Raw genomic sequence first — 10,056 nt, forward strand, 5'->3', positions numbered from 1 at the left:
GAAATTAAGAGGGTTCATAAATACAGAATAATCTAGACTGAATCCACTTTTACCCCTTCTAATCCATTTTCCACTATGCTATTTGAGCAGTCATTTTGAAAGTAAGCATCAGCGTGTTTTAGCTTATTTGGTCTTACAGCCATGTATAAGATATCAACAATCCAGCATAGATTGGGTTTTCCAAGCCCAGTCCTATTCCTCATTACTCTCTTCTAGTAGAGGTAAGGACCCTGGGTTCTTTGCACTAATGCAAGAGCTCTGGAGCTCTGCAAGCAATTCTTAAATAATCCCACATATGCCTCCCCAAGGATAAGCCTCCTTTGCTGTATGTAGCAGGAACCGTAGGCATAAATAAAGCCAAGAAACATTTCCCACCACAGAAGCAACTGAGTCCCAGTGTAGTAATAATTCAAGCTGTGAAAATTAACAAAAGGAAACCTCACTAAAATAGAGTCAGGAGGCCAGAAGGGGGAGCTCTCATGCTGTGACACTCAACATCAATTAACTCAAGAATTGCCAATTAATTAGCTATAGACCCCCAACAGAGGAACCGTCAACAGGAGAGAATCATCAGTTATAGGCCCCAACAGGAAAAGATGTACTTTGCATCTCCGACATAGAAATCAACTTACCCCAGCCACTCATCCAGATGAGAAACCATCATCATCCTGAACTCTTGCTTTTCTCCAATGGACTTTCATTCAGAACCACCCCTCCCAACATCCTCCTTCTTCTCCACAAAATAACATTTCTCTCTTTTGTTTGTTGGACTTGCCTATGGTTTTTGCTGTAGCTTGTTTGCCCCAAATTTCAATCCTCTGCTATTCCCAAATAAACCCATTTTTGCTGGTAAAATAAAGGTTCTAACTTTAAGGTCAACAAAGCATGTACAACTATTTACAATCCAAACATGGCATTGATTAAGACTTAATGTCCAAAACATCTCCATTCCTATTTTCCTTTCAGGTTTCTCCTAAAAACAAAGCGTAAGCACTTGCTTTACGTTTGTGTAATTAAAGAGTCTATTTACAATTGACTCAAAATAAGATTGCAAAATGTATTCTAATTTTCTCTCTCAGCTGAGGTAACGCTTTCCTCAGGTTTCAGTCCTGTCTTCCACACCTGGTGTTCCTTTCCACCCCTTCCTCCCTGGCGGTGTTTAGGTCCTTAAACAGACATTTCCTGATCCCAACACTAGGGGGGGTTAGGTACCTTAATTATCCTTGCTTCTAGCTTTCTATCTTTCTACAAAGTATTTATCAGCATTATGTAATTATGTCATCACATAAGAGATTATGTCTTTAATGTTTTTGTCTCACATTAGATTATAAATTCCATTAAGGCAGGCACTGACTAGCCTGATTTAAAGTACATATTCACGAGTTGTGAATTCATGAATATGAGGAAGGTATAAGGCCAGGATTCCTGTCTTCTAAGAATTTAGAATAATATTGAGGGGAAAAAATCCAAGAAACACCTACTATATCCAGAAGTTAAAAAAATTAAAAACCAGGGGCTCCTGGGTGGCTCAGTCGGTTAAGCAGCCATCTCTTGATTTTGGCTCAGGTCATGATCTCACCATTTGTGGGTTCAACTCTAAATCTCTATTCATATGAAGCTCACATTCTAACAAAATAATTGATGTTGGTTAGAAAAATTCCATAGGAGTAAAAATAACTTTGTACAATGGTGAAGGATTTAAGGAGAAAGTGGAACTCTAATAGGCGAGATGCAGATTTGTAGAAAAGAAAGAAGGAATGAAAGGGACTGTTATGGCCTGAATGCTTGTGTCCCCCCCTCCCCCATTCATATTTTAAAATCCTAAGCCCCAGGTGATGGTTGTAAGAGGTGGGGCCTTTGGATGCTAATTAAGTCATGAGAGCAAAGCCCTCAAGATTGGACTTAGCGCCCTTGTAAAAGAGACCCCAGAAAGTCAACTGCCATTGAGGCTACTATGAGAAGCCTTCATCAAACACCAAATATGCCAGCACCATGATCTTGGACTTTCTAGCCTCCAGAACTGTGAACAATAAGTGTTTGCTGTGAATAGACCACTTAGTTCATGATATTTTTGTTGGAGCAGCCCAAAGAGACAAAGACAGGGCTATAAGAAAGTAAAATTCAGTAGAGAAAGCATGATTTTAGTGGGGAGTGGGGAAAAGGCTTAGGGCAGTGGAAGATTAGGTGGATCAGACAGTGATTTAGCAGCAAAGCAATCTGCTATTTTAGGAAATGCATTAATTTGCTTCAGCTGCCTTAACAAAGTACCACAAACTGGGTGACTTAACAGAAAGTCGTTGTCTCACAGTTCTGGAGGCTGAAGTCCACGCTCGGGAGGGCAGGAATGGATTTCTGAGGGCTGGGAGGAAGAATCTGCTTCTTTCCTCTCTCCTAGCTTCTTATGGTTTGCCTGCAGTCTGGCATTCCTTGGCTTGTAGACACATCACAACATCTCTGCCCTCATGTTCACATGGTGTTCTCCCCGCATGCACGTCTGTCTCTTTACACGGCGGTCTCATTACAAGAATACCAGTCATACTGGAGTAGGGGGCCACCCTATGACGTAAGCAATGTCCTTACCTCTAAAAGTTGGTAATAAAAGCATTTACAATCTTCTGTAAAGTAGTGGTTTACAACCCTAACAGCTATCATAACTACATTTTTCAGAAATGACAATAGCTGGGCCCTACCAGCCTTCCTAGCATTTTTGGAGGATTTTCCAAAGTCTAATGGCCTTATATGTGAGGGTACCTCTTCTCTCTCAATCACCTCTTCATTTTTTTTGGTCTAGTAAGACGGGTATAGCACTGGGAATCAGGACCCCAAAGTTCCGGTTCCGACTCTGCTTCAGATTAGTATTTACAGTTCGTTGCAGCATTATTAATTAATAGTTAAGATATGGAAATAACCTAATTATCCATCAAAGGGTGATTGGATAAAGAAAATGTGAAATGTATAGGAATATTATTCACCTTTTTAAAAAGGAGGAAATCCTGCCATTTGTGACAACATGGACGAAACTGAAAAACACCATGGCAAGTGAGATAAGCCAGACATAGAAAGACAAATATTTCATGATCTAAATAATCATAATCATAGAGACACAGAGTACAATGGTGATTGACAGGGGTTAGGGAGTGGAGAAAATGGGGAGATGTTGATCAAAGAGTACAAACTTATAGTTATTCAAGCTGAGTAAGGTCTGTGGATCTAACATACAGCACAGTGACTATAGTTAATAATGCTGTATTGTATACTTCAAAATTTGCTAAGAAGGTAAATCCTAACTTTTCTCACCACACACACGAAAAAGGTAACTATGCGGGGTGATGGACATGTTAACCAGCCTGATTGTGGTGATCATTTCACAAAGTGTACAGATATCAAAACATCAAGTTATATACCTTAAATATATACAATATCTTCCTGTCAATTATACTCCAATAAAGCTAAAAAGAGAATGAATCTAAATAAATATTAACCATAAAAAATAGTTTGTAGAAAATAACTATTTATGAATTTGGATGATTTGATTAATTGCTCTGGGTTTTTAGTTTCTTCATCAATAAAATGAGAAGGGACTAAATAATCTCTGAAGTTCCCTTTAATACTTGTATTATTTGATGCCTGCAACCAAGGAGAACGTTTAGTAAATCTGCATAAAATAAATAAGGTGAAGTGCTTTAGAACATGCCAGCCCAAAATATACTGCTTTAGCATATTGATTATTTTGAGCTGAAGACATCTGAAAAACAGCAGAGGCAGAAAGAGCTCTGGAACCTACTCTTTCTACCAAAAAATAGGTCATAAAATTTCTCATGAGAGGGGCGCCTGGGTGGCTCGGTTGAGCGTCAAACTTCTTTTTTTTTTTTTTACTTTTTTTTATTTGAGCATTCAACTCTTTTTTTTTTTTTTAAGTTTTATTTATTTATTAGAGATGGAGAGAGCACAAGTGCAGCAGGGGCAGAGAGAGAGACAGAATCGGAAGCAGGCTCCAAGCTGTCAGCACGGAGCCCAACATAGGGCTCGAACTCACAAACCGTGATTATGACCTGAGCTGAAGTCAGACGCTTAACCTACTGAGCCACTCAGGCACCCCTGAGCGTTCAACTCTTAATTGGAGTGTCCAACTCTCACCCTGGGGTTATGATCCCAGGGTAGTGGATTGAGCCCATGTCAGGCTCCACACTGCTTAGGATTTGCTCTCTCTCTTCCTCACTCCCTCTCCCCCATTCATGCTCTTGCTATCTCTCACTCTAAAATTAAAAAAAAAAATTTTTTTTTTTTTAATTTCTCATGGGAAAAAGGGCCTCCTTGACCAGGAAGAGAAGGAACTTTTTTCATTGATTTTTCTCCATTGTTTTTCTATTTTCTATTTCATTTATTGCTCTAGTTTTTATTATTTCATTCTTTCTACTAGCTTTGGGTTTAGTGTGTTCTTCTTTCTCTACTTCTTTAAGTTGTGAATTATGTTGTTGATTTCAGATCCTTCTTGTCTTTTAATGTAAGTATTTATAGCTATAAATTTCCCCCTTAGCACTATTTTCAATGTGACCCATAGTGATGTTATGTCATGTTTTCATTTTCTTTTTTTTAACACTGATTTATTGTTTGAGAGACAGAGAGAGACAGAGCACGAGCAGGGGAGAGGCAGAGAGAGAGGGAGACACAGAATCTGAAGCAGGATCCAGACTCTGAGCTGTCAGCACAGAGCCTGATGTGGGGTTCAAACCACGAGATTATGATCTGAGCTGAAGTCAGACTGAACCACCCAGTCGCCCCTCATTTTTTTTTAAATGTTTATGGGGGGGGAGGGGCAGAGAGAGAGGGAGAGAGAATCCCAAGCAGGATCCCCATAGCCAGCACACAGCCTGACACAGGGCTTCATCCCACGAACCTGTGAGACCATGACCTGAGCCAAAATCAAGAGTCAGACACTTAAGTGACAGAGCCATCCAGGCAGCCCCATGTTTTCATTGTCATCTCTAAGTATTTTCTAATTTCCCTTGTGATATCTTTCGCTGATTCATTGATTGTTTAAAAGCATGCTGTTTAATTTCCATAATTTTGTGAATTTTTGAGTTTTCCTTCTGTTATGGATGTCTCTAACTGCATCCCACTGTGGTTGGAGAAGATACTTTGTCTGGTACTTACCTTTTTAAATCTCTTGATTTTTAAGTGTGGCCTAACACATGGTCTTTCCTGGAAAATGTCCCGTGTGCACCTGAGCAGAATGTGCACACTGTAGTTACTGGGTGAAGCATTCTGTACATGTCTGTTAGATCTACTTGGTTTATTGTGTGGTTTAAATCCTCTATTACCTCACTTATCTTTCATCTGGCTGTTTCATCCATTATTGTGAGAGGGTGTTGAAGTCTCCAGCTATTATTGTAGAACTGTCGATTTTTCGGCAGTTAATTTCTTGAATTAAAAAATTCAACTCTATCCGATTTTGCTTCTTGTGTTTTGCTGGTCTGTCATTGGGTATGTAAACATTTATAATTGTTATATCTTCCTCCTGTGTTGAATTTCAATTCATATATGGGATTCTTCCTTGACTGTTGTAAACTTTTTTGATTTAAAGTCTATTTTGTCTGGTATTTATACAGCCACCCCCGCTCTCTTTTGGTAGCTATTTGCATCGAATATCTTTTTTCCCTCCTAGCTCCTGCAAGCTGTGTGTAAGCTGCTCCAGGAACATATGTCTATCTGGCTACTATGGGGCTGGGAATGGGACAGGGTAGCTGCCACTGTGTTAAGAGCCGAAATTGACCGATTACTCCAGGTAGATGCTATCAGAACTGAATTAAATTGTAGGACATCTGGCTGGTATCAGAGAATTGCCTGATATGTGGAAAATCCACACATCTGGTAACAAAAGCATTACATATCAATAGTGAGAGTAAATGAGAAACACACAGGATGAGTGTATTTTACCTATCCATGTGAGTGTTATGGGTTGAATTTTGTCCCCCAAATTCATGTGTTAAAGTCCTAAACTTGAGTATCTCAAAATGTGACTATATTTTGCAATAGGGAATTTAAAGAGGTAATTAAGGTTAAATGGGGTCATCAGGATAGACCTTAATCTAATATGAAAAGGAAATTTAAATGCAGACACACACAGAGGAAGGACCAGGTGAAGACACAGGGAGAGGGTGGCCATCTGCAAACCAAGGAGAGAGGCCTCAGATGAAACCAATTTTACCAACACCTTGATCTTAGACTTCCAGCCTCCAGAATTGTGAGGAAATATATTTCTGTGTTTAAGCCACCAAGTCTAGTATTTTGTTCTGGCAGGCCCTAACAAACTAGCACTATAAGCACAGACCATTTTGAAAATTTGGGAAACAGTCATAGAAAATAGCACAATTATGGCAAAATTCTTTGAGTCTATCAATAAAACTCAACAATATATTGTAAGCTAATAACAGTCTATACCTGCATGTGATTAAAACTTTTTTCTGATATATTGTTTAGATATTTTATAATTCCATTTCCATGTTGTACTGTATTCTATGTAGTGACTTTATCTAATGAAAATTTAGTGTAGGGGGTGCCTGAGTGGCTCAGCCCGTTAAGCGTCTGACTTCAGCTCAGGTCATGATCTCACAGTTCATGGGTTTGAGCCCTGGGTCGAGCTCTGCGCTGACAGCTCAGAGCCTGGAGCCTGCTTCGGGTCTCTCTCTTCTGCCTCTCCCCACCTCTCAAAAATAAATAAACATTAAAAATTTTTAAACAAAGAAAATTTAGTGTATATTCAGAATGGAATATTATTCAGCCATAAAAAGCAAATGAAGTTCCACCACTTGCAGCAATATGGATTAATCTTGAGGGCATTATGCTAAGCGAAATAAGTCAGACAGAGAAAGATAAATGCCATCTGATCTCACTTTTTTGAGCACCTAGAAACGTTGAGCTCATAGAAACAGAAAATAGAATGGTGGTTGCTGGGCCTGGGCAGTGGGGGAAATGGGGCGATGTCAGTCAAAGGGTACAAACTTTCACAGTTATAAGATGAATAAGTTCTGGGAATCTCATGTATGACATCATGACTATAGTTAACAATACTGTATTAAATACTTGAGATTTGCTAAGAGAGAAGATCTTAAATGTTCTCACCACACACACATACAAAAAGTCAAATATGTGAGGTTATGGATGTGTTAATTAACTTTATTGTGGTAATCATTTTACAATATACATGTACATGAAATCACATTATATACCTTAAATTTATACAATTATATTTTCGATTATACTTCAGTAAAGCTGGGGACAAAAAGAATGACTTTGTTTTGACCTGTAAATGGTCAACATGAATATTTACATTGGATCACTGATGGGAATTTTAAAATAAAAAAGATTGGGGTGCCTGGGGCACCCCAGTGACTCGACTGGATAAATGACCAACTCTTGATCTCAGCTCAGGTCATGATCTCACAGTTCGTGAGTTCGAGCCCTGCATCAGGCTCTGTGCTGACAGTGCAGAGCCTGCTTGGGATTCTATCTCTCCCTCTGCCCCTCCTCCACTCATGCTGTCTCTCTCTCAAAATAAATAAATAAAAAACTTAAAAAAAAAAAGATTGGGGTGCTTGGGTGGCTGGTTGGTTAAGTGTCCAACTCTTGATTTTGGCTCAGGTCATAATCTCATGGTTCATGGATCGAGCCCCACGTTGGGCTCTGCATTGATAGCTTGGAGCCTGCTTGGGATTCTCTCTTTCCTCTCTCTTTCTGCCCCCTGTCCCTTGCACACATTTGTGTGTGCGTGCATGCTCTCTTTCTCTCTCTCTCAAAATAAATAAATAAATATTTTTTTTAATAAAATAAAAAACACTGGCACAAATTGAAAATGGGATCTTTATGGCTCAGGAAGACCTTCATGGGTGACATGAGAAGGTAAGCACTCTGTCCATTTGGATCCTGAGAAGCAGACACAAAGACAAGGTTAGATGTTCAAGAGCCATATTGGGGGAAATATCTGTGAATGATAGGGGAAAGGTGAGTAAGGAGGGAGAGGCTTCACAATGTCATGCATGTCTGGCACCTGGAAAAGGGTAAAGGGAAGGAAGGAGAGTTGTAGAGGAGTCTCAGACTACAAGGCAAGCTAAAAAAAATCTCCACCAGGCTGATGGAGACTCTTTGAGCAAGTCCCCTGATAAAGCAATGTGGTTTCTCATAAGGATGGGCCTTCATTAGTACCTCCATCATGTGCACTGACTGTCTGGGAGCAGCCGGGGTGGGGGGGGGGAAGGTGGCCACAGCTCTCATAGAATCTGCAGGTGAAGGTTTTCAGCCAACTGTGTCCCCCAGTAGGTTCCCTGGAAGACCTGAGTGGAGCATATCCATGGCCATACACACTCAATTTCCTTTGAAGAAACTATAATTGATGATAGGCTGTTAAGATAATTTATATTATCTTAGGTACCTGGGTGGCTCAGTCAATTAAGCATCTGACTCTTGGTTTTAGCTCAGGTCATGATCTTACAGTTCATGAGTTTGAGCCCCACATCGGGCTCCACGTTGACAGAGTGAGCCTGCTTGGGATTCTCTCTCTCTCCTTCTCTCTTGCCCTTCCCCTGATCATTCTGTCTCCCTCTCTCTCTCTCTTTCTGTCTCTCTCTCTCTCTCTCAAAATAAACTTTTTTTTAAAAAGATAAACTTGTATCTTCCTTTATGATACTCATTTATTTTCAGGCATATTTATTCAAAATTTGGCCCTCGTCATAATTGCAATCATTGCTTTCTATATTCTTGTTATGATCCTTTTTTTTGTTATGATACTTTTTATGGGAAAAATAGATATATAAAAATGCGAATAAAGAGGTAAAAAAAAAAAAGCATGGTTTTTCCTTGAAATGATTTGAGTTTGCATTAACCAACCTCTTTTAAATGCCACAACTATTGCTTCTCGGCCTTTTGGCTTAGATCAAGTGTAGTATCTGTTCTTACAGGTTTAATAAAATGTTGCAACTATTTTTTCTCTACATTTTGTTTATTGAGACACACTAATTAAAAGGCACAAACAGAGGGCATGTTTACATGGACATTATAACAAAACATATACATTAAAAGTGTAGGAATGTGTTGCCTTCCTGCTAAACAGAATGTTCCTAAGCTTTTATATGTACAGAAGTTGTACAACTTAATGTCCTAAAGTATAAAAGATAATTTATAAAGTTATTTTACACTAAGTACTATTTTATTTTTTACTATGTAGTTCAACCCCCTCAAACTGTTTTGTATAATGACACACAGATATCTGTCCATGATGTAGGAAGTCTGCCTCAGATGTAAGGTGTTTGATGCTTGAACTGACACAGTGGGGTATAAACTGAAGTCATCCAATTTGATAGTCAGTCCTGCCAACATTCTGCAAGATTAATACAACTAAATTCCATTTCCTTTAACTGCAAGATTAAAAAAGGGGGGGGGAACCCCAAAAACATATTGTAACTTAAAAAAAATCACAGCATCTTGGTTTTAGGAACTTTTTTTTTTAACACAATGCTTTAAAAACATTAATGTGTGGCTTAATGGTGTAAAGAGTATCTGTTTCCCTAACTTTTGGTTTCTACTTTACATACAGAGATAAAACATCCTGCTAAGAAATAAAAAGCACATGTCTTAACGTGCAGAATCATTCCTGGGTTCCTACAGGGAGTACAAATAAATGCCTCCCTGAAAACACCACCAAGCTGATACAAGTGTTTTTTCAAAGAAAAAAAAAGTGATGTCCATGTTTACAAAGTTGAACAAATCTGCACAATACTTGATTAAGAAATGGAAGGAGAAATTTAAAAAAAAAAGATACATTCTGCTTGTTCTGAAGGGGCATACTACCTAGTCCCAGCTGGTGGTTAGAATACAAACTGTATACAATTTAATATAAGACATAAACTGCAGTGAGCAACTAACACATCTTTCCCTATCATAGCATCAACAGGTTCTGATTGGGAAAGAGAGGGGAGGGGCATATCACATCCTGGTGCCTCCAGCATCTTCCAATTTAAAGCAATATATTTTGGCTGTTCTAAAGTACTTCTTGGCCCCTGA

At 39.0% G+C, this 10,056-nt stretch overlaps 1 pseudogene; it reads left to right on the top strand.

Annotated features, from left to right (window-relative positions):
- The first annotated feature begins 8,903 nt into the window (after positions 1–8,903).
- LOC115513244 lies at positions 8,904–9,010 on the top strand (annotated as a pseudogene).
- Positions 9,011–10,056: the final 1,046 nt, after the last annotated feature.

The sequence above is a fragment of the Lynx canadensis genome, chromosome B1 (genome assembly GCF_007474595.2).
Source record: "Lynx canadensis isolate LIC74 chromosome B1, mLynCan4.pri.v2, whole genome shotgun sequence".
Lineage (NCBI taxonomy): Eukaryota > Metazoa > Chordata > Mammalia > Carnivora > Felidae > Lynx > Lynx canadensis.